Source organism: Epinephelus lanceolatus, chromosome 4 (assembly GCF_041903045.1).
Source record: "Epinephelus lanceolatus isolate andai-2023 chromosome 4, ASM4190304v1, whole genome shotgun sequence".
In the NCBI taxonomy this organism is placed as follows: domain Eukaryota; kingdom Metazoa; phylum Chordata; class Actinopteri; order Perciformes; family Serranidae; genus Epinephelus; species Epinephelus lanceolatus.
The window spans coordinates 38,672,825-38,698,346 of record NC_135737.1 but is presented as its reverse complement, the minus strand read 5'-3'; the positions used below and the strand labels follow the sequence as shown (position 1 = coordinate 38,698,346).

At 40.4% G+C, this 25,522-nt stretch overlaps 1 protein-coding gene across 4 annotated transcripts in view; it reads right to left on the bottom strand.

Annotated features, from left to right (window-relative positions):
* The window catches only part of gdpd5b (glycerophosphodiester phosphodiesterase domain containing 5b), a 49,993-nt gene extending 31,803 nt beyond the window's left edge, over window positions 1–18,190 (bottom strand). For 2 of the 4 annotated variants that reach the window (XR_004501857.2, XM_033630991.2), the window contains exon 1: window positions 17,780–18,189. The gene's annotated coding sequence lies outside the window, so the exon portion shown is untranslated. Of the gene's footprint in view, window positions 1–17,779 lie in introns of all 4 variants that reach the window. The other 2 variants (XR_004501858.2, XM_033630990.2) reach the window with 2 other exon arrangements.
* Between the last annotated feature and the right edge of the window lie 7,332 nt (window positions 18,191–25,522).

The window sequence follows — 25,522 nt, the reverse complement described above, 5'->3', positions numbered from 1 at the left end:
ATTAGCATCTGCTGCAGTGGCCATGCTTCCTGTTATTAGTAAGACTGCTCTGACGAGGGCGGGCCTGACCCTAGGGTATATTGAACCTGGCCCACCCCAGCAGGACCACAAGGGTCTTGACTGGCAATGCTGCTCCATGCCTTCAAACTGATAGTGATACACTTCAATCAACCAAATATCACAGCTGCTAGTACAAATCTTAATATAGCCAAAGAAACAACACTACTATGAAGCTGAGGGGTGGCAACGAGAATCAAACCCCTGATGCTGACATGGTTAATGCTGTGCTCTACCCACTGACTGATACAGGACAGACAGTGTCAAGGAAAACCAGGCACGGACCGGATGCATGCAGAGAATCGCTGTCTTCTCTGCCAGGGGCCAAACACAATATAAGCCAATGTGTTATCAATAATCACCTTATCTACTTGGGAGTCTGCACTGCTTAATCCCCATCGAGCTGCCATGCAACTGACCACGGACTTAGACCTTGATCAGATCAGGAAGTGCTTGATGAGCAATTATGCTTGTCTGATGTTATTTCTGAATAAATCATGGTGTGCAATTCTTTGATTGACATTCACTGTCCACAATCACTAGGGTTACGCTTACTTTATTGTGCTGGAAATTGTTTCATTCTTCATTTATTCAGCATATAGGAACAACTAAATTTACCTTGGTAACACTGAACATTAAAATAAACCCACTGACAAATTCGTATGAAATTGAAAATGTGATTTTTAACTAACATTTTGTCTTGCATCATGCACACACAAATACCAAATGACATGTTAATTGGATTAAGTTATTTCATATCAATATTGACAGGCCTGAACGTCAATGACGTTGGCATGTGATCAACAGTGCCTAACATCCTCAACAAAAGACAAATATTGGATATGTGTCTGGGCATGCCGACCAAGCCTTAAGCAAAACAATCATGCAGCTGACACAGTAAAAGCCCGTTGGTGTGTTCATGAAGGCAAAGTAACAGCCACTTTCTGCATGTCATGCTGCCACTTGTTGACAAATGATAATGTTCAAACCTGCTGTATCTACAGCAATGTCTCCATGTTGTTGCAGCAAAGTGGCTCATGCGGTTTATGTCGCAACATGTTTACCTCCAAAAGCTTCCATTCACACCAGCGTGGCAGCCACTTGGATCCTCAGAGTCAAAAATATCACACACACATCGCTGCTACTTCAACTGAGCCGAACATCAAACAGCCCTTTAATTCCAACTATTTGATGTAGGATATTATCATAATTAGGCAGGGCAGCACTGAGGCCACATTTGTCACCTTCAGATGGCAGGCTCATCCATTTTTTACTTCTGAGTTAATGTGCCCCAACCCTCATCCGAGCTGGATAAAGACAGAGGGAACAGTGCGGCAATTAATCCCTTTATCAGCATGATGTCTTACCAGAAACTCATCAGCTAAATGTGACCCAGTGGAGACAATTAAATCCTCAATAAACTGCAATGAACTGGCAAAGCTAAGTTAAATACAGCATGAACAGTAATGCTCTGCACTTCAGTCTCAGGAAGAAATGACATTCAGCCATATTTTGCCAACATGGATGTGACACCTCAGACCATAGTAGGTGCAGAGGTGTGACCACCATGCGGGCTGCACTGTCACAATTACTCACTGTGTCACAAAAACACAAAAGCTGAAATGACTGAGCACAAAATAACAAAAGACCAACTCCCTTTTGCTTAGTTTAACATTAAAATTTCTAATGAATAAATCTACTTTGCTATGCCTTTAAAACATAATTCCAGATCCTGTCAGGTACATAAATACTTAATAGATAAATTTAGCAGGGGACATCAACAAGTGATTAATCCTTTCCATCACAGGAGTCGCAGCTTTTCTAACATTCACGTGTCCATCAGAAGTTGTTTGAACTTGAGTGAACAAGAAGATATGAGGGTTGCATGAAAACCCCCTAAAAGGCTGTCGTCATCCCCTTTTCTGCTGCCTCATTTCCTCCAATTAAAGGCACAGCGAAGGAAAACTGTCTGCAGGGGAGGAAATGCTTCAGCAGTTTCCCAGCAAAAAACAGGGTCTTCTCCTGACCAGGGGACTGAGGGAGAGGCCAAGCTCCAGAGGACTACGGGATTGAAGGCCAACCCCCTAATGAGAAGGAAAATCTCCTTCGAATAAGAGCAGTTCACCAAGAAAGGGACAAATTATGCTTTCGTAACCAGCACAACCTCACACAAAACACCACTGTAATGTACAGAGAGTGGACAAGATGCAATATTACCCTTTCAGTGTGACTGGTAATTTTTAATAACGCTATAAAGCTTTTAATGTTCAATTACTGAGAGAGGTATTATTAAGCAAATCTTACTTTTCCGAACTTTATTCAAATGGTGTTTTTTTGTTAATATACCAGGAGGTGTATTGTTCTGTAAGGTGTTCTTGATCACACATCACTATAGAGTTGAACCAACAACTGTAACTTAACTTTTATATTTTAAGTGAGTCTCAAAAATGGCAAAAGAAAAATTGCTGTAACATAACCCTTTTTTCTGTAGCTGAATGACTCTAATGTGAGTCAAAACTCTTGTCTAAGAGCATCTTTACCTGTCCCACAAAGAGGTAAACATGCACGACAAAGTACACTTTTGCATGATACAGTGACAACTTAATGTCAAAGTTAAATATTGCAGTCAGAAGAATCAACTCACTTGGTTGCAAAGGCCAAAAAAAAAAAAATTGTATTTTCGAATTTTGCAGGCACAAAGACAACATTAGGCTGGATGTGAATGCCTTGGTCACACTGAGAGACACTACAGTAAATCTTCACAAATTTATGAGTGCAACACACAAATATCTTCCTGCATTACATTAAGGAATCCTTTAAGCCTTCAGCAAATGGGCCTCCATTTGATCCCCGTCATGTTTGAATAATCTGAATTGCTTATTGAGATGTGCAATGGCTACCAAGTAACAAAGCACCATGGAGACTTGGCTGAACCATGCCGCATCAAAAGATGCCTGTGAGGGAGTTGGTTAGTGACACATGGGTCATAAAACCCGCTATAACAAGCACTGGGAGTCATTACATCAGAGCTGTTAAAGCTGGCTGAGCCCTGACAGTCTAGTGCTGTGGAAGATATACAGACTCTTGGCAACTTTTAAAATTAAGTCATGAAAGATCGTAGCTGCTCAGGGAATAGTCTTGGTACTGGGAGCCCATCAGATCTTCTGTTTAAGCCAACCACTGTTGCTGCTTTCTGTAAACCCTATCACTTTCTGTGCGTTTGTTTATTCATTTTTTGTGCTGTATCAGTTCATCCATGTTCAGTTCATCCATGTAAAGAAAATGAAACTTTTTTTAGTTTATTGTTTACCTTAAAGCATAAAAGACGAGACAAGGCCACTTTCTATTGTACTCTAGTTATCGCCTCTGCAAATCTCTGATCAAATAAAAAAATAACATAAAAACAACAGCAGATCATCAGCTTTTGTAAACAGAGGTGAGCACAGATAATAAAAACAGATAAACACTAATGCAGGTTAAGCTTCACACTGCTTTTTTTAATTCTTCTCTGCATGTGACAAAGCCAGGCGAGCTTTCTCACGAAACCAAAAATCTGGAGACGTGTTCTAACTTGCTAGGCGTGGAATACACAGTATGTGTATGAGTGTGCACGCTGTACAAATTATAACTCTGATAACCACTCAGGTGAGGCAAGGGGAACACTGTCACTATACTATCACAATACTGTTAAATTAAAAGAAGAGCAGTGGATGAAGGAGGAGGAAAAGCTTTTCTGTTTAGTTCATTTCTTTCTCTCACCCTATATCTAATTTAATACTCCCTTAATATTACTTTTGGCCCTTAATGCGGACTACTTATAATGTATCCCATTTAACGATCCGATCTTTGTAAGAATGCCAGCGAAACACCTCAGGATAAACTGTTAAGACTGCACACAGTCATCTGCATCATAAAGAACAGACCGGGAAATCACAACTATGTTTCCACACATCTCAAAGTTAATCATGTAGCAAGCACTATAAAAGCTGATTTGATAGGCTTGTGTCCACCATGTCAATTGGCTTCATGCAAAATGACTTTTGAGACCCTCAAAGCATCACTTTCATTTTGTTTTTATGATGAAAATAACCAGCCGAACAAGCTGTACGCATCATCATCTTGACTAACATCCCTTGATAACCATGGAGTTTATAAGCAGAGCATTCAACCCTAAAACACCACCTGAGTTGCTCAATATGTGAGAGCATAACCTCCCCGAAAGACGTTTTGTCCAAAGAAACCTCCTATTTCCTTAAGATAATGATCATCCTGATGTAACAAGAGTGTGCTCATTTGAAGACAACAACACTCGTAAACAAAAATGGGTCGGCACGTTACAAGACTATCTTTGTGGGAACACAAACAAATGCATGCACGTTTTGGTTGAGGCACCACCGGACCCTGCAGCGTTTGCTCATTTGCTAAACAAACAGTTTGCTCACAGGGTTGAAGAACGAGCACATTTTTCTCCTTGCCATCATCATGATGTGAAGACCACTTGACAATGAGACACAATGTAAACACAAACCTGTGAAAACTATCTAGACGAGGTTGACGAGGTTGCAGGAAAGAAGCATTTAACATCCTTCTGTTAGTCGCAAGGTGTTGCATGTAAAGCACTGGCAATGCAGTGCAATACACAAATGGTGCATTTTCAACTAGTGCTGTAATTTGTTTATGTAAATTTAAGCTTAAAGCCTCTGCCTTACCCAAAAAAACAATGTTTGACTTGTTTTCATCTAATCTCAGATGCAACCATAAATATCATTAGCGCAACACAAGCTATCAACATAATTCCAACCAAACCCTCACAGAGATCACTCCCATGAGTCAGTGTGGTGGAAGTTAAAGATTTAATGGCCACAGCCTCTGACCAAGAGCTCCCGTTCATCCCCAGTCTGACATTACGCCCCGCCACAAACCACTCTCAAATTGTCAAGTCAGCTGTGCTAGTTAGCGACAACTGAAGGGAAGCCGATTTGTGATAGTGATGAAAACATCATCTTCTTCAGGCCTTTCAATCATAAGTTCATAGGGTGAAAGTGAAGCTGAGGAGGGAAAAAAAGAATCACAGCCTGCTCAAAGTTTTCCATCAAAGCATGTATCCCTTTTATTTTAACATCTGGTGTTAAGGTGTTAGGATTAACTTGGCATTTCATAGCTTCGAAAGAGAAATGGCTGATTGTAGAATCAATCGCAGCCATGATTCCACTTGGTTAGCGCCACCAAGGGTGTCCGTGCATCTACAGGTAGGAGGGTGTTACAATTAGCAGCCTGCTTTCAAGCAATATTGGAAGATGAAGCAATGGGATACTGATTAAGTAGCTGCAGGTAAGCAAAAAGCAACTTAATAGGCACTGACAATGCAGCATTAAGTGCATCCTGTCTAACAAGCGGTTTGCGCTGATGTTAGGAAATGTCGATGTCAGGAAAATTTCTCCCAAGGTCATTTTCAACACTGGATGCAGACGGCAAAACAAGCGTGAGTTCTAGATGTTTTTCTCGAGATTCAACTACAAATGTTTTGCTGGATTTAACAAGTTGGGGATGAGAAGATGTCTATGTTACTTTTGTTTTTGCTATTGACTCAGATTCATCATTGACAAATAATCATTAATTAAATACTGTGATCAAACCTGAAAGGCTATTTGCATGCCTTGTTAAATCCTTTCAACTTTGAAGTCAGCTTGGTGACCTTAAAACTCCTTGACATGCTCCTTTAGGATATTGATGAGAATGAACGCAGATTTATTTCTAAGCATACACTACCTGAGGCATGTTGAATTTTCAGTAACATCAATGTTAACGTTTTACTAGCACTCTCAAGCTTATGACATCGAGATGAAATATAATCAAGTATTCAACACATACTTGTTGCGAGGCGCTGGTGCCAGAACATTCTGGCCGGACAATTGAGAATAGAGGGGTATTGCAAAATGCTTACATAATAGCTCTTGCGTGGTAATTTCCCTCCTGTGCACATGATATTGGACAGGTCATCACTTGCATTTAATTATTACTGACTCTGACGGGTCCATTTACACCAATAATCCTGAATAAATTAATTCTCCAGGACATTAGGAAAGCTTCAGAAAATGGCACCATGTTAATATAACCATAAAACAGACAACATAAGGGACACGACAGCTTGATGGAGCACAAACAACAGCTCACTGTTAGAGAATGATTCGTGTCTTTGTCTGACCAACTGAGCCGAGCAGTCTACACAGCAGCTTACAATATGAAAGTCGCACATTAAACCTGAGATTTAAAAGACTCCAGGGCTGTGCCATACAAGGTAGTGAGAAGTGCAGCTCAAGCCAGCTGAGAAACCTGAATTTTTGCGAGGGGAGATACTTTTTAAACTGACCAACATCATGAAATGATGACTGAAAATCTGTGTCCTGCATTTTTAGCAAAAAGCAATCTGCAACAGACTTAATAAAATGGGAAGGGTATGTTAGAGCAGACAATCTGACACTTAACTCATCAAACTGACAGCTCATCAATCTGAAAAAATATGGGTCAGAGATAATCTGAGGGAAAAATTAATCTAATCACAGTCCATCAGTATCTTCAAATTAGAACAGTGACAGTGGGAAGAGGAAGTGTCATTACAGTCACTCATTTACATTATTAGAGCAAAACAAAATGAAAAATAACTCAGAGAAGGGAAAGAAATCCACCCACTCATTTCTGTGCGGACAAAACAATGGAGGTGTAAGTAGGTCAAGTGACGTGTGGAGATATTGCTCTCATTTTTCATCTGGAGGTAAAGGTAACTCCTAAAGAGTGAGCTGGCTTGATGCTACAGGGACGGTGCGTGACAAAGCAATGTAGTTACAGTGGAAAACAGAGTAATATTAGCAGTTTTTTGCAGAGCTATGAGGATGGAGGGCTTGGTCATTACTGATTTGAGTGTTTCAGATAGTGTAAATGCTGTGAATTTCCCCTGAGGCTTCAACAGATGCACCATGAAAACACATATCAACAGTTTTGAGCAACAGACTTTGTGGTTTCATTTACTAGGTCTCGAGGCTGGAGGTGGGAGTACTCCTGATGGCTAACATCAATGTTTTTTGGAGCATGCCGTAATAGACCACCCAGACACATGTTTTGGTGCAGAGGCAGAATGGAAAAACAACTTCACAAAAAAAAAACGCCCCAGTCGACTTTGTGAAGTCTGAGCCCAGCTTCTTCCTGCTGTGAGGTGACAGAGCTAACTCGCTCACTGGCTAAGTAATTATCACCTTAAAGACTGGTTGACACTGAGTCAGCTTAATGTATATTTGCACCACACTGAGCTGTTTAACTTAAGCACAGCCTGTGATTTTGGATGCCTGGAAGAAAAGCAAAAGGAAAGCCCTCAGGACAGGAGGTGGATCCCACAGAGAAGAGTGCAGGCTATGAAGAAGCAGTACTTCTGACGTGTATGCGGAGACCACAGCTGAATGTCTGTGTCCATGCTGCCGATACAACTTTTCAAGCTAACGAGAATTAGAGCTAAATGCTCCGGTGTCACTCGGTCATGCTGCAGCTCTCTGAGGCTGCTCTTAAGCACTGTAGTACTTCAAACTAAATGCTACCATCAGCTTGTTAATATACTCACAATGACAATGTTAACATGCTGCATGTTAGCATAAAACACACATAAAAGTACTGCTGAGGATAACGGGGATGTTATTAGTTATGCAAGCATTTAGTCATTAATTAAACTGATGAATAAACTGAAATTTTGACCTGATGAGATGGCTCTAGACAAAAAAAATATGAGTGTATGTACCAAAGATTGTTTCAATAGATCAAGTTGTTGGGATATTTCACTGGAAAAGCACCATAAGAAACGTTAGGGGAAAAAGTCAGTAGGATTCTTCCTCAGGAAATCATGATTGTCTTCACCAAATTTCAATTAATTCAGTATTTTTTAAGATTATTTCAGTCTGGACCGAAGCATTTGAGAATTGTACAGACTCCACAGAGCCATGCTGCTAGAATGGCTAATAATGCAAAAGCACTTAGAAGCCGAAGGTGACAAAAGCAAATGTCGAAAAGAGACACATTGGGGTTACAATGAAATAAATCTGAACGAAATCATTTGGAATTAAAGTTTTTCCAGGTAGTTTACATGAGAAATATTCATTCCCAATGAGGGTTTACATGGGAGATCAGTTTAATCGCCTTTTAAATCACCTGTATTCGGGTCCGCACAAGGTTTTGGGCAGGGAAGGTTTCTGATTGGATAGGGGGCGGATGTTATGTATTTACGTTTACCGGAAGAAAACACTGTAGTCCTTGTTTCCGGATAACAAGATGCTTGATGACGCCTTTCTTAGTGCCTTTTTCGGGCTTGTTTTGCTTTTATTCTTGAAGCAGCAGTACGACAACAACCTTGTTCTGCTAATGCTTCGTCTGTTGAGGAGGAGAAGAGAGGTAGAAGGTCGCAGAAGGGAGACAGAAGACCGTGCTTGACCGGAATGAACTTTAAGAGGAATGAGTGTATACAAGTGCGAGAAATTCTTTCATTCGGAATTAGAAACGGAATATTCCAGCCCCAGCATTGGCCATTTTCATTCTGAATTAGGTGTTTACAAGATCACATTTAATAGGAATGAACTTTAATTCCAAATGAAAAGGGAATTAAACTGTCCATGTAAACGCACTCATTGTAGGTGTTTCAAGGTATGCCGTGATAAAAAAGTTGAAGGTTATCATATCATATATGCTTTCTTATCAATATTGAAAAATAAATAAATGGACCCTGAATCCCCACTTTATTTTAGTTATTTTCAACAAGGAGGCTTTTTACACATACTTCCATTAACAAAATGGTTTCAAGTTTACCTTACAGTAATAAAACATTCGTTCGGTGTTTAAGTGGGAGAGGGGTTAAGAGGATGGGCACTTTGCCTCTTTTGTCAAATCATCTTGAGTGTGTTGGTGTTATAACCAGCAGCAGGTGTACGACATCTGGATCTTATATTCAAGCCTTATATGAAGAGGTTTCTTCTTTTAAAAACAGCTTTATAATCACACTTTGATCTGGATTTGATGATCCTTCTGATTATTACAGCTTTGATACTGAGAGAGAACAAAGCATTAAGCTTCCAGGCCCGGCTCCCCTAGAATATCAGCAGCTACAATTTAACAGCCTGCCCCAGCTATCCGAGCATGTAATTGTTAATTCACCAAACTGTTCATAAAATGGTCCATGTATTTGGTAATGACACAGAAAAACGTAGGCAGATATTTTTGGATACTTTCTACTGATGGCTCTTTGTAAAATTAATGGGCCATTTTACATGTCTACAAAACGCACTGTGTGAAACACTGTAACGGCAATGGTATAGAGTCTATTACAACCACTTGTCAGAGCTCTTCGGCCTACTTAATGCTTTTCAACCAAGGCTCCGAGTACTTTTTTACAGGTCCCCCATATAGTTAAACCTGCAGTATATTATTCAACAAATGTTTCTGCTTTCATAGCTGCTTTTGCCATAGAATTCCAGCCAACAGAGAGGAGGGTGTGGGGCCCCTGACCAGTCGAAATCACTGTCCATTGCTGAGAATTGCTAACCTTCAACAGTAAAGAAGTGCAATCACGTTTCCTGGACGCAGAGAGCATTCCACTTGTTTCAGTAATCAGTGAAATCAGCGACTGTACTCTTTGGACGGGTATGAAAACTGTGTGCTTGGCACTTCATGGCACACGGAGAGCTGCTGGCCCAGGCAGAAAATGTTGAAGCTGCTTTCAATACATCACTGTTCCAACCTGGAGCAATGCTGCCTGACTCATTTGCTATGACCCAATGTCCCCTGTTGTCTGCTGTGAGGCTTAAAGAAATATTAAACAATGGCAGAACAAGTTATGTTGTGACCCCTCCTGGCCTGTCTGCCTGTTAGAGTTGAGAGAAAGTATTCTGAGGTTGGTTCCTAATCATAGGTGATACTGCTGTGTTGATACTGTGGCCTGAAAAGCAAACAGCTGATACAGTCATCCGTGTCATGCAGAATCATGGTGAGAACCATTGTTGTGCTGCGTGTGGCAAATGGACAACTCCATTGGCTTAGTTCACACCGGCCTCTTCAGTCTGACTTTGTGTGCGGACTAGCATGTTTTATCAAGGTGCCATCTGTATGTCTACGTGAGGGCTCTTCACCACCATCTGTGTGTTGACATCACACCGAGTCCTGTCCTCTGCTGTGACTTGCTGTCTGAGCCCAGGAGGCAGTGCCAGACGAGCAGGTGCCGCTATGGTGAACTTGGCATTCTGAAAGGGAAACTGAGCTTTGTCCTTATATGATCATGAACATTTGGCTTTGATTTGGCATTTTGCATTTGGTCTTTAATTCTATTACAGGGATTACACGACAGCAACAAAACTGTATCAATAGTGAATATGTCTGAAATAAACTCAGATCATGAAATAACCAGAAAAACTACTTTCTTCTCCAGATAAGAGGATTAGATCATCTATAAAAACATAACCTTAACCACTTCTCACACACAAGAGTTGATGCAGACACACCTGTGGCACTGACAACATGACAAAGTTTTACATTTTCTAAGTTAGTCTTTGTGTGATCTCTGTGACAGTGGGTCTCAAATTGTGGGAATATTCTCAAGAATAAAAGAAAAACAAGCAGACTGTTATACAGTCAAGTAGGTATTTGTCTTTTTTCAAAGAGGAGCTGCAGATTTGGTAAAATAAGTGGGCACCTCCCAGTTTGTCCATCTGGACTTCTAAAAGAGCTTAAAACTCGTAAAAGACGCAAAACCAAAGTCTCATGAAGTTTTTTTTAAATCATTATTTTCTCCAACTTTTATTTTGGGCTTCAATTTGACAACAATTTGACAGAGACTGAGGTCCCTTAGGTAGTGTACTCACACAGATTTCATGTACTGCTGGATGCTGAACTTGTCCATAGTGCCAGGATCTGCTATGCATTGCAAGTATGAAGCATGTTTAACATGGAGGGGATGTGCTCAGTAACAGCTGGGCTTCGACCTCTCTGAGCACGGTGGGAATGAAGCTTTACCAAATGAGTATTCTGACTATTTTACTTTTGCTGTCTGGAACGGGTACAAAGCAGTTCTCTCTCACAATTCTGTAGTACAGTGTAAAAGACTCCTCCCGTCCTCAAAAGCCCACCATGGTCTTTGACAGATTTAAAACTGTGGACTGAAAGACACTGACTAAGTATGTAACATCACTTGCAGATAGTAAGCCGACTTGTCAATTGGTTGTGCAGACGGACAAAAGATTTTCAACTTGTCAGCCAATCATCAAACTTCAAACACGTGTCGATTATATTCAGTCTGCATTGTGCAATCTTGTTTACAGACGTGGTCTTGTGGACAGACATGACAAAGCAAGGCGCCATTATGTGACTACGTGTCCCTGACTGCGTGCTTCAACATCTGTTTTGAAAAACCAAGCGTTTTTATTTATCTATTTTGCTTTGACAACTTCAACATTCATAAACCACACATTCCCAACCTATTGCATAGGCAGACCAGCTTGTACTGCAAAGTCCTTCACTCCTCAGTATCAATTTGGCCCCAACTGCTGCTAGCATGTGCTCCATTATGTCTATATTAACCCCATTCAAAGATGGCAAGAAACGTATTTCTAGAAAGAAAAATTGGTCGCAGTAAAGTAGCAGTGTGACATGAAGTGCTGTGGAAATTATAGTCCTTGACTGAGTCGAGGTTGTTATGTACACAGCCTGTACCCATGATTTTCTCTCTCATTTTCTCAAATCTTAAAATCCAATTTAGTAACCAATTATGTTCATATTAAATGTTTGCTATTGCTTCTGCGAGTGGTACCACATGGAAATCAGATTTTTTTTTTTTCCCATGTGGTTGCCACAAATTAATAGTAAACGCTTTCTGAAGTGTGCCAGCTCTTAGTAGAGGACCATTATCCTTACTGGGGACAGGCACAGAAGATGAGTACTTGTGTGTGTGTGTGTGTGTGTGTGTGTGTGTGTGTGTGTGTGTGTGTGTGTGTGTGTGTGCGCACGTGAGAGAGACACACAGAGGGATGGACTGAACCTCACTGCTACAGGGCAGCTGATAATAACAGGTCATTTCTTTCAGTCAGACTCGCACTGCCCCTGGACAATTCTGCACAGCTTCGACGGATCTTATAGATGTGTTTCTTTTCCTATATGAGGCTCGCAAATATCCTACAGGATATTGCATCTATTGTAGGATGGCTCTGTTTCTCTTGTTAGATGCAGCTATTTAAGGAAACAGTACATGAAGATATAAGTACACAGTGGCAGTTATATAAGCAGCGCGGGCAAAGCAGAACGTCTAGGACACAGAATCAATACTTCACTCAAATGGACAATGGGGTCTGCTGCACAGTGCAACTATACATGTCCAATCAGCAGGACACAATCAGCAACAACATGCATGATACTTTGACACTTGAAGGCTAGATAAAGAAAACATGGTTTAAATGCTGTACAAAAAGTCGGTAACCACTAAGTGGATTACTGCTGTGAACACAGCACACCGCATTCCTCCCTGTTCTGACCTATTACATCTCCCTATATTCTCTGTTTATTCTCCTAAAATAACATTTTTAGGGTGATCTTTAAAGCACTTTTCAAACAACCCCAAGCCTTTCCAGCATGGCTGTACATTTTTTCAACACCTTACCCACATCTCACTCTAATCCAAGTAAATTTTAAGAACTGCAGAAGTGTATGTTATGTCAACTGTTTTTCCAGCTAACCTCAAAATGTCAGCGTTTGTATCATTTTGTCAACGTCCCTCATCTGAAACTGGGGCAATCTGAGTGTCAAGAGTGAGGTTTATTTTCTCAACAGGCCTACAATATGAGTTTCAATGTCATGATCTGAAAACATTTTCATAGTGCTGGCTACCCTCAGGACTGGGGCCCCACTTACTATGCAGCAGCATGTACAGAACTGTACTGTACAAGCCAAAAAGAAGCTCAAAAACATAGTATTCAGCACACTCCTCTCCAAAGCCCTTCAATCCATTTATAGATGTTGTAAAAAAAAGAAAAAGAAAAAGAAAAAGGGGCAATAAAAGAGAAACAGCCTTGCATAGTCTTGTCTCCTCCTGAGTCATCCGTCTGTTGAAACCAAACAGGTTCTAAATCCCTAAAAAGTAATTATTGACATGCCTAGAGGATGCAAATAAATGTCATTTGTCATCTGGAAGCCTTACCAAAGGCAAACAAGTATAAGCTGTTTTTACTGGAACTGTAGTAGTGACAGATGGGGAAGCGTTAACACGGTCAAGAAAGGCCTAACACAAAGAGACAATGTGCCAAATAGAGCCAATAGCCAAAGCTTTAAAGGGGAACTAATGCTTTTTTCAACCTGAACCCTATTTTCCGATCTACTTTTGTCTAAATGAGTGATAGGATGTTCAATATTTGAAATTTCTCCAGTATGAAGCTAGGGCTGACCTGCCTGCAGCCCGTGAGCGCGCGCTATATTAAATAATAGGGCACTCAGACAGCGTCAAACAACGTCAAAATACATGTACGAAAAGTGCATTTTTTTCCACACAGATAGGCTAAGATTGTTAGTATAATTAACCGAAAACATAACGGAAAGGAGAAATGAACGTCTATTTACCTTTAGCTGGAATCGGACATGTTCCTCTGCCTGTTGCAATTTTAGTATATGAGCTACCGAAGTAACACTGCTCCCTCTCTCTCCTCGTCCGCTCTTCAATTTCAATAAGCTCTGCATCCGCGTACTCCGTGTTCAAATAAATGCGGCAGGCGGTCATCAAATTCAAATGGCTCATCTAGATCCAGTTGGTCAAAATCGGGTACATGCCCGTACATGGACATACACGGACACAGAGCTCATTGAAATTGAAGAGTGGACGAGGAGAGAGAGGGAGCAGCAACAGGCAGAGGAACATGTCCGAATCCAGCTAAAAGGTAAACACAGACACTCATTTCTCCTTTCCGTTATGTTGTCAGATAATTATACTAACAATCCGAGCCTATCTGTGTGAAAAAAATGCACTTTTAGTGGACGTATTTTGACGTAGTTTGACGCTGTCTGAGTGCCCTATTATTTAATATAGCGCGCGCTCACGGGCTGCAGGCAGGTCAGCCCGAGCTTCGTACTGGAGAAATGTCACATATTGAACATCCTATCACTCATTTAGACAAAATTAGATTGGAAAATAGGGCCCAGGTTGAAAAAAAACATTAGTTCCCCTTTAAGATAATGAAACTCCTACATGTCTACAAGATTACTGGATTAAACTCCCTCTGATGAAGTGCTACGTAACACAGATCTGATAAGACACTATGAGATAGGTCTTGGATGACCAACATACCAGGACCACCCAAATGACAATCTTTCAACTCCAAAAGAAAAATGAATGGCGTCATGAATTATGCAAGTAAATGGGAAGAGTGCTGTGCATGAGTAAACACAAATGCACACTGTGCATATAGATGAAGGAGTTCAGGCACTGTAGCTTCACTGGCATCATGCCACAGTATGCATTCACTATTTTGTGATAGAGATAAGCTGAGGATGGACATCTCAGGTGTGTAAATCAATCCATAGTTTCACTATAAAAAGGGAAAGCCTTGCTTTTATGGGATACAGCGTCATGGGTATGTCCCATGTCTTTGGGTGCACATGAAACCACCAGCGAGCATTGGTGTACTGAGAAAGCCCGTGATGGTAAAAACACATGATTTTGGCTAATACACTAAATAGCCCTGTAGGTGAAGATGCCAAAGGACCCAGCCTCTACAAAACATGAAAACAGGAACAAAATGTAAATCCTAATAACTTGTGAGTGATATTAGCTTGTATTTGACTGTAGGCATGTTACAATAATGTTTGCTAGGAGGCGTCAAAGTGGGAGTAAAAGGAGGACTGATTACCCAATAGTGGGGGGCCTCAAAAAGCCTGAAGTGTAAAGTTTGGTTTTGTTTGCATTTTCCTTTAAATTGTAAACAATTTGTGTCATTACTAAACTAAGATTATCTGAATACGTTGGTTGAAAAACTGAACTTTGTATTAAAATGTGGAATCTCTGAGGCCCCTCTTACCTGGGGGTAGGGGAAAAAAAACAATTCTTAGATGCATCGCAATGCAGATGTGGAAGACTTGGCATCAATTCACAAATGTCAATAATCAAATATCTAAATGTTTATTACTAATGTGATGTTGACAGAACAAAAGTGAGAGCACACCAGAATAACTCATCAGTCGTTTTCACAAAAGGCTTGTTTTAATCTAATGTCTAAACAATTTAATGTCTAAATAATTACATTCATGAGGCAAACATGAAGTGCATTGTTAATACTTTCTACGCCATCACCCTGAGAGTAGTGTTAACAGAGTGGAGCAGCGATCAGAAGTTACATAAACAAATGAGACCGGCTGACCAACACACACTGCAGTATTAAAAAACTTAAACCAACTCTATTGTGAAGAAAATAACTCTGAGCTCAGTCTGTTTCACCTCAAAACCCCTTCGTCCGGCCCGCTCAGCATCTTGTCGTTTTAAAAGTAGCAAGTCACATAGACATCAAAATTTTTGGTGCACAGAGATTATCGTTTTACAATCAAATCATAGCCCTCTAAATCCTAATAGAATCGAAACGTGAGGTGCCTGAAGATCGCCATCCCTTCTCTCACCCCTTAAGAGGCGCAAAATGGTTTAGTCCAACCCTGCACTAGGTGGAGCGGAGAGAGTGACTGCTTAAGCTTCTCATATCTTTCCCCAAGAAAGAGATGTCGGGGTCCCAGAAAATAAAATAAAATTGACTTAAGAAATGAAAAATAAAAAGGTGCATGAGAGACATGGACTAAGGGTGCTTTCACACCTGCCGTGTTTGGCTCTGTTCAATCAAATTCAAGTTTGTTTGGGCAGGCGTGAACACAGCAGTCGCACTACCGGCCCGAGACCTTCTTGAAGACCTTCTCGTGCGGTTCATTTGTGGTGACAACGTGTTCAGACCTCAATCCGAACCAAGTGCAGTCGCATTACCCATTGTTTGGGTTAAACAGCACATGAGCGCCTCCTCCTGTACTGCCTTAATATGCGCATTCGGCGCATCCAATGCATCAAAACATTGTTTTCGAGTTGGTGCCGCGCCTCGTTTTCAAACTATACGGTTTGACTAAAATGAACAATGACAGCAATATAGTCCACGATGACCAACGCTAAAATCAACCTGCGTAGTTGTCCCTCCATTGTGACATTAGAAAGTGTTGTATTTATCTTGCAAGTGTACTCTTCTTCGTTTTGTTAACTTCCTGGATTTTTCCCACATGGAAATTCTGACCAATCAAGAGCAACTTTCACATGCAAGGCATTTGATCTGGTCCGCTTGTAAATGCTGCCGTGAAAACACAAACCAACTCTAGGCAATTATGCAACTTTATAACAAAATTAATCCCCGATTTGGACCAAAGTTATGGAGATAGATTTGTTTCATAATTATGTGTGTGAACAGATTGACAATCTGTGTGTAAATGTGTAATCTGTAAACATAAAACACTTTCCACAAATACAAAAAAAGATTTGTAAACTTACAAAAATATTTTGCAAGTATAAAACAGATCTGCAAATACAGAAAACACATTCCACAAATAAAAAAAATACCTGTGAATACATTAAATTAATTTGCAAATAAATGAAAAGCATTTGTGAATATCTTCCAGCACCCTGCTTTCGTCCACCCAGCCCGCAACATGAATGTTGCCGTTTCAGTAGCTAACGTTAGCTTAGCGCAACCTACATATTAACAATGAACAATAAAACTACAATACGACATTTCTAAACAAAAACAGCCACCAGCACCAACAGCTGTTCTATCAAAGACCTCAACCAGGGTGTTGCCACTTGTCATATCTTACAACAGTTGACGTAACCTCACTGAAATGATGTAACCTAACTATACACGGTGCGGTTCACTGCATGCTCTTACTTTGACATGCGGAGATGACGTCATCAGCTGGGTGATCACATGCTATCCAAAAATGGCCGAGTGATACGAATGCATTTTCGTTTGGAATGGCGCAAAGTTTGTTTCAAAACTCTGTGTGTGTAAAAAGCAAATCCACACGCGTAACTGAGATCAACAAATGTTTTTTCGATTCACAAATAAAAACGGAGTTCACAAATGCCTGTTCGAAAGTTGTAAATGTTAGGAAGATATTCACAAATGCTTTTCATTTATTTGCAAATTAATTTAATGTATTCACAGATATTTTTTTTTTATTTGTGGAAAGTGTTTTCTGTATTTGCAGATCCGTTTTATACTTGCAAAATATTATTGTGAGTTTACAAATCTTTTTTGTATTTGCGGAGGGTGTTTTATATAAAGATTACACATTTACACACAGATTTTCGATCTGTTCACACACATAATTATGAAACAAATATATCTCCATACAAAGGAAACAGCCCTAAATCTGAAAGCTCCCCAGGAGAGGATGGGCGGGGGGCCCACATGGACTGCTTATACATAGGGGCCAAGAATTTGGTGCTACGCCCCTGAGTGTTACCATGGTAAAAACTCATTAACAACATTTCTTAACACATGGTTATGAGGTATGTAACTTGAAAAGTGTTCTCACATAATGTAACCGGACACAGATGCTGCTATAAAACTCACCTGGCTCACATCACAGGTAAATGTGATTAACACCTCACACAAATCGTGTGTTAACGTTACACACTCACCTGTCTGCGGGCTGCCACCACTTTTCTTTGATTTCACAGTTCGCTCACGGTGAAGTTGTCGTTTTCCTTTTTATTCCTCCCCTCAAAAGCGTCTCTCCCCCCGACAGTCAGACGGGGACAGCCCGTGTCAAAGGTAGCGTGAGAGAGGTGGGTGGTCGGTAACGTTAAATGCTGACTGCGCTGAAGTTTACACCGAAAACAAAGGAGAGAAGAGCCGGGTGAGTAACTGCTCCACACCGGGTCAGTGGCTTCGGTCTAGTTGAAAAAGGTCCCGGTTCATATTCTCAGTTACTCCGTCCTCTGTGGTTTTTGGTCCTCTGAAGATAACGCGTGTGTCCTCGTCTCTGTGGGAGCAGCGGTACATGAGCCGGCTGAGTAATTCAATGTACTGAATAGTGGGAGGAGTGTGTGTCGGTCTTTTTATCCCCACCCCAGCCCTCCTGTACAGACAGAGAGCGTCACACACCGAGCTGACTTTACTCCTGCTCTGCGCGTTCACGTCGCAGCCAAAGTAACCGCCGGCCCGGTTTTCTGTCCTGTTGTTACACTTTAAAACCACACACCTCGTTGTATTATCAAAACTTAGATAATTCAAATGACGATGATAAGATTTTAAATGTCACTGTCATAATTCCTTGTCAGTGTGAACACCCTCAGTGAGAGAAATCGCTGCTAAACTACCATCCTTAGTGGACAGACCGTGAGCAGGCAAAAATCCTGATGTGCCTTGAACGCAACAACGTGCAAACACATTTAAGCTGAAAGGCATTTTATTTATTTGTTTATTATCTAAACAATAACTTAATACACTTTGCTTGTAATGAGGGAAAATTATGGAAATGCATTTTTGCTTGTTGACACTTAAAAGGATAAACAACCTTGTGTTTTTATTTATTTATTTTGTTTTTATTTTATTTTATTTTGCACACATCGAACTGCTCCCACCACTTCATTTTTTATCTTTTCATTCTCTCTGCATATAAAAACATGCTTTGCCTATTAGTCAGATTACTCATTTGCACTGCATGTTTTACTATCCCCTTTTTGTGTGATTGTTGTCTACTTTAACAAGTAATTAGGTCACTTTCGAGTATCATTGGAGACCACTGCATTTGATAAATTGAATAATGTTATCCACCAGGCAAATAAACACAGTAAACAATCAAACCACCTCCACACTCAAGTGTTTTGCAGGTTCAGATTTCACTGACCTTCGATCTTATTGACACATACTAGATGACTCATTAAACGAAAGTGATTCATTGATTTTTTGTCACAAGAGCACAGTCATAATCAGAGACGTGTAATGTCAGTAGGGTCTCACAATTAACCACCATGTTACACTATGACACATTTTAAATGTTGACCTCTTGCATGTGGGAATGATTTTCAGGAAATGAATCAAGACTGGGTTTGCCTCAAAAAAGATTTTTGTTAATAGAATCAATACTGACATTAGAAACTACATTTAACCCCAATTTAACATACCCAGGTAGCCAAAATGACCTGGCCCAGCATCGACCCAAACTTGGCAAGCTGGAGTAAAAAGTCAGGCCGCGTCTTGTTGCTCCAGCTTGGCTGACTCCCTAGAATCAGGCTACATAAACTGGCCCAACTCCAGCTGCCGACACTGCCATCACTGGACCATTATTAAAAAATGTCCTGGCCCAGCATTGACCCACACCTATCCCGCTAGAAGAAATAACTCAGGTCCCATCCAGTTGCATGACCTAGCTAAGACTCGGGATGAATGACGCCCCAGAATTCAACCAAATAAACTAGCCAGAATACGGCTGCCAACACTGCCATCACTGGGCCGTTACTAAAAAATGACCCGGTCCAGCACCAGCCCAAGCTTGGAGGGCCGGAGGCCCGACTTGGCCGCGTCCGGTTGCCTGACAGCCCGACCGGCTGCTGACACTGCCATCACTGGGCCATCCTCAAAAATGACCTGGCCTAACATGGGCCCAAACTCGGCATGCTGGAAGAAAGAAGTCAGGCCGTGTCCAGTTGCACAACCTGGCAGAGACTCGGGATGAATGACGCCCCAGAATCGGACCAAATAAACTGGCCCGAACCCGGCTGCCATCACTGGGCTGTTATTAAAAAATGTCCCGGCCCAGCATCTGCCTAAACTTGGCACACGGGAAGAAATAAGTCTGACAGCGTCCAGTTGCCCGAGTGGCCCGACTGGCTGCTGACACTGCCATCGCTGGTTATCAAAACATCAAGAAACACATTGTACTGCCTGCATAGATGAAATTTCACCCCTTGTTAAGTTGGAAATCCAGACGGTGCTGTGCTCTCCAAAAGTGACAGCTGGCAACATAAAAAAAGATGTTTAATTACAATGACTCTGGTCTGATTAGATGTACTGTTCTCGTGGGGACCATGACATCAGAGATCATCATTCATAAGGTAAAAAAAAACCCTAATACAATGAATTCATTAAATACAGTATAAGATGATGTGTTAATTTCATATTTTCCTGTTTTACTTGTGCCATCAGGTTATTATGTATTCTGTGGGATAACCGTGTAAGTAAAAACTAAACTAAAACTACACAGATAAACTCCAGTATTCATCGTTCCAGAGGACACAGTGAAACTTATTCAGACTGTGTTGATCGTTCTCGACAATGACAGGTAGTCAGCAGGTCTCAAGCATGTGAAGTGACTCATCAGCAGATACAGATACAATGTTTGACGTTTTCAACCACTTTCAGATTGCATTTAAATGGTTAACCTGAACTATGAGCACTTCTGTGTCAAGTGGAGGAGGATTTGTGGTTAAAAGGAGTAACGGATCAGATGTATCACCAAGGAAACAGTCAGTGCAGTAATGTTGAGAGATAAATTAGCATCATATTGATGGACATGAGGGGTTTGTGTGTGTTTGTGTGCAAGATGTGTTGCATAAGACTATATTCAGATCAAACAGCAACTTAACAGCCACTTAATGCTCTTACTATTTACTGCTACTTCAAACCGCATAATTCCATTAATTGAGATTATATCACCACCCTCACACTCATGCAGCCACTCATAGAAACACACATATTATCTCTCCATGAGCATCTCTACAGGTGGGGGATAAAGGGAAATGTTCTTCTCAGGATGATTTCCTGTGGCATATATCTATTTGATGTGGCAGACCCAGGCCTCCCTGCTCCTCTCTCCACAGGTAGGCATTAGTCTGCAGCTCCAGCTGCTGTGCTTTGTTATGATCTCCACCCATTTTAAAATGGCAACCAGAATCCACAGGCAGGAAGGGTAGGACAGCTGGTAGGGGTCTCCTCTGCAGGTGGTGTTACAGCAGCGTGAAGAGTTTGTGACTGGCTGCTGTCTGAAAGGGCACAGAACGTGACTGGTGCTGGGAGAGGGGGAAGACAGACGAAATAATGAGAACACAGACTCTTGCAGGCTGTATTGTCTAAATGCCAGTTCAACAGCTTGTTATGACTTTGATGGCCTGCTGGAATTTCACAGTAAGGTAAGATTTATTTGGAGACTAGACTGCATCAAGTTTGGAGGGACTGAAACAGCACTGCCTTAATATGATACTCTATAGATCTCTACAGGGAGTTGGTATGAAACACTTATAGTTTATTCAATATATGTGACAGCTGACCCCCAGGTAGAAGCCAGAATCAACTGCTGATGTCAAGAGCCATCCCACATTCACTGAACCTGATTGAGCATTTTAATTGTGTTTAATTTTGCCACACTGGAAATATAAAAACAGAAAGATTTGTCAGTGGGCCCTAAACAGAAAGTGACTTAAACTCTTCTTATTGACATCAACAAATACTTTCTCTGGCAAAGTGGGTGTAGTTTATTTGGTTGCTTTGCACCCCATCTAGTGGTTATTTGTGCACAATGCAGTGCAGCAGCAAATAATGTATCTGTAGTGTCAATTAAACAATTAAAAATTATTTCCACTGGTTATACTAATTTAGTTGACATACAGGCTTTATATCTTAAGATCATAAGGGTTGGGGTATGTCTTTAGTATCTTCGCAAAAGTTCTACTTTTTGCATTTTTCTCAAGCGAATTAAATTTGAAAACATTTCTCAAATGAAAGAAAGATTACAAAGAATAATGTGACCTTAATTAAGACTTTAATTACTACAAAGAAAACTTTGATTGCTTTGTAGGAAGTCCTCAAACTTTTCCCACCAGGGGGCATGTTTGGTCATTTTTAAAACCATTACAAATTAACCTGAGTGGTGCCCTGTCATTATGAAGTTAGATCCAAAATAGACTGCAACTCTTGCACAAAATGTCCAGCAAATTTTCCCTGAATTATCCAACTATCATTCTTTTGTTGATGAACAGATATGTACATGTGGTCAATATGGCCAGCCTCATTTTTTTTTAATTTGCATTTTTGAGAATTATTTAACATATGTAGAGACTGAAATAGATTTCGTGAAAGTGAAAAAAAATACAAAGATACAAACATAAAACATAAACAAACAAAAGTGGTAGTAAAATCAGGAAATAAGCAGCAATAATATAATGATAAAAAATGTAAGAAATGAAAAACAGCAAAAAAAAAAAAGCAGATTACTCATTCATTATTTCACAGGATGTACTTATATAAACCCATACATTTAAATTTAAGTTAGAGGATACATAATATACAACTAGGTTTACCACGGGTACACATAGATACTAACACACATGATACCCACATGCTCGCACCCATCAGTTAATCAATTTTATTTATAAAGCCCATTATCACAAATAACAATTTGCCTCAGAGGGCTTTACAGCATACGACATCCCTCTGTCTTTTGGATCCTCACAGTGGATAAGGAAAAACTCCCCAAAAAACAAAACAAAAAAATGAATGTGTGTGTGTGTGTGCCCAAACATGTACACATAGTTACCCATATGTATTGTGAATGATAAAGAACAAGAAAACACTTCTATGCTATCAGTGTCAATACTTCAGCTGTCATATAACCAAAGATCAAGGGGAACATCGTCTTTTATCTCAACCACTTTTCATCTTTCTTCAAAGCCTCATAATTTTGATGGAATATTATTCATCAGCCCAAAAAAGTAATTGATTCGATATGTTGGCCTTTTTTGAATGTTGTAATAAATGTAATTAGTGATAGGATAAAGTCAGTGGTGTGATGATAAAACTTTCTGTCATAAATCTACAGAAAAATTAGTGTACAATATTGTCTGTCAGGGAGAAGTAATTGAATTGAAGTAATTGTGAAGCTGCAGTTGTTTAATGCAGTTACTACACAGCTTGCGTCCTCAGTTTATCGCCACCTCATCACAGCTAATGTGAGTCTGGTTTAGAATGACAGTGCACGTAGATTATAAACTGTACATGATGAAACAGCTCGCTGCATTCATAGACCAAAAACTTCAGAAAGTTACATCATACAGCAGAGCTGAAACTTTTCTCGTGTCTTGCGTCATGGTCTACTTGGCAGCTGCTCTACTTCCTTCAGTGGAGTCTTTGTGTTCAGCATTTCCTCAGTGTGTCGGGGTCGTAGCCGTTTGTCACTGAATGGCAGACAGATAGATAGACATAGCAATAGTATGCATAATTTATAAGACTGTTAGAGAACGTTTGTCCTTTGAAAACTTTTAATGACAATGAAAACTTTTTTAAGTCGAGATTATTACTTCAGACTGTGTCTGCCACACCTGGGGAGACTCTAGCATTGGAATCAGTAAACAACAATTTTGCAGCCCATCTGGAAAGTCTATTAAAGAGGAAACCAAATGCTGATCCGCCTGGAGGAGATAAGCAGAAAGAGAGTTGTTGTTTAGAACCCCCCTAAACAGTTGCAAGAGGCTGCCAAAATCCTGTTAGTGTTTTTGTTTGAAGGATTAACACAGATGGTATGATGGGAGAGTGACTGAACTCTTCTGTTTGTTTGCCACCCCCATATAGCTCTCTGGTCTTTCACAGTGGGTACCTCCACTTAGCTGCAATGCAACTGCATGAGGAGCTGTTTGAGTCTGATTTGGTTGCTTTTTATTCCTTACAATTATGTGCCTTATAACCTGATAAAGAGGAAAGACTTACAGCCTGTATGATGAGGCCTACCTACGGTCATATTGCCTGATCAATACTTATAAAATACTGATGATATTGTTTGTGAAAGTGTTGGTATTCTGTCAACCATAAACACGATTAATCACTGAAATCCAAATGTAGATGAAAAAGACTGACGAACTGAAATCCAGCAAGAAAAAACTCTATTGATAGATGCAGCTGAGCGAGACTGGTGCTGAGGTTAGTGTAATGATCTCCAGATGTTCAACCTCCTCCTGTTCTAAAAAAGCAATCTGTCACTCCACCCTCCAAGTCTGTTATTCCTGCTCTTGGTTGGTGCTGAAATATTGCATCACTTAGTGACGTGCCTAAAGCTTGTTCTGTAGAACGTTCCCTCTCCATAGGCTGAGCGTAAAAGTTTCACAGGATTTCAGATGTTTGCATGTGGTGGTGGTTGTGGCTCAGGAAAGTACTAGAAGCTTCTGTATGCTCACACTGGCACATGAACACACACATACACAGTATATATTCAAACATTATACAGGAGGCACTGTGAGGTAACACGTTGGATGACCTCTTCCAACACATCCTTAAATAACACCATTTTGCATTTTCTGTTAATCACTCATGATACTTTAGTGTCACAAACATGCACAGGTGGAGATTTTAGGGGGGACACAATTAATATAATGTGCAGTTTTCTTCCCCAGTAAAATCATTCAAGTGGCAGAGGGCTTTTATTTTGACAAAATTAAAGACATTTACACTATAAATGGATGCAGAAATGGCACCAAATTGTACCTTAAAATTCAACAGACGTAGGTCATTAAAGAGATAAGGTGCTTGAGTTTGAGCTTGGCCTGCAGAACCAGGGACCGTAGTAAAACAGACTTGTTTTGCCAGCCTCTCAAGCATTAAAAAGCACTTTTAAACCTTTTGTGTGACCTAAGATTATGCTTTAGATTATGTACTGATGAAAAAAAATAACAGTGCCCCTCTTACAAATGTGATCTTATTTTTAAATTTTTAAATGCCCCTGTGAGCCTCCTTTTCTTCACACTTTTTAAATCTGCTGACCTCCCATGCCTTTGCCACCTCAGGAAAGCAATGAAAGGTTGTTATTTTAATGGAGATTTTGTGTATTAGGAGATTTGACCAGGCTTGTTTGACCCTTGTGTTACCCTCACTCTGCACATGCTGAGGAATTTCAGTGTAAACTGTTGTGTGAGGGGCTTCTTCAGAATGACAAACACCCCCTGAGGGAAGGGAAGGGACTGCAATCCTGCTCCTGGGTCAAATGTTTCAAAGGAGAGATTGTTACATGTAGCTGGGTCACACTGTCTACAATGTGTAAATAATGTAATATTTAAAATTAAATGAAAGAGTTGTGGCGTTAGGATTTGGGGGCTATTTTTTCTCCATCAAAATTTCATGAAACTTTCTGGATGAAACAAGTAATCAAAAGAATACAAGCTGCTCATCAGTTGGCAGGTCAGGGCAGGAAGCTGCAAATAAAGGAGGAGCCTGGGGGATTAACAGACTGATGGAATTCCTCTGGTTGGAAAATAGTTTATGTCATACACAGTAAAAAGTGATCATCTATCAAATGTCTTGCTTTGTATGTCTACAGTTGGTTTAATTAGGGCAAATGTTTCATTCATTTCTGTAACATCTTTGCACAGATTATTAAAGAAAAGATGCAGAATCTGGTT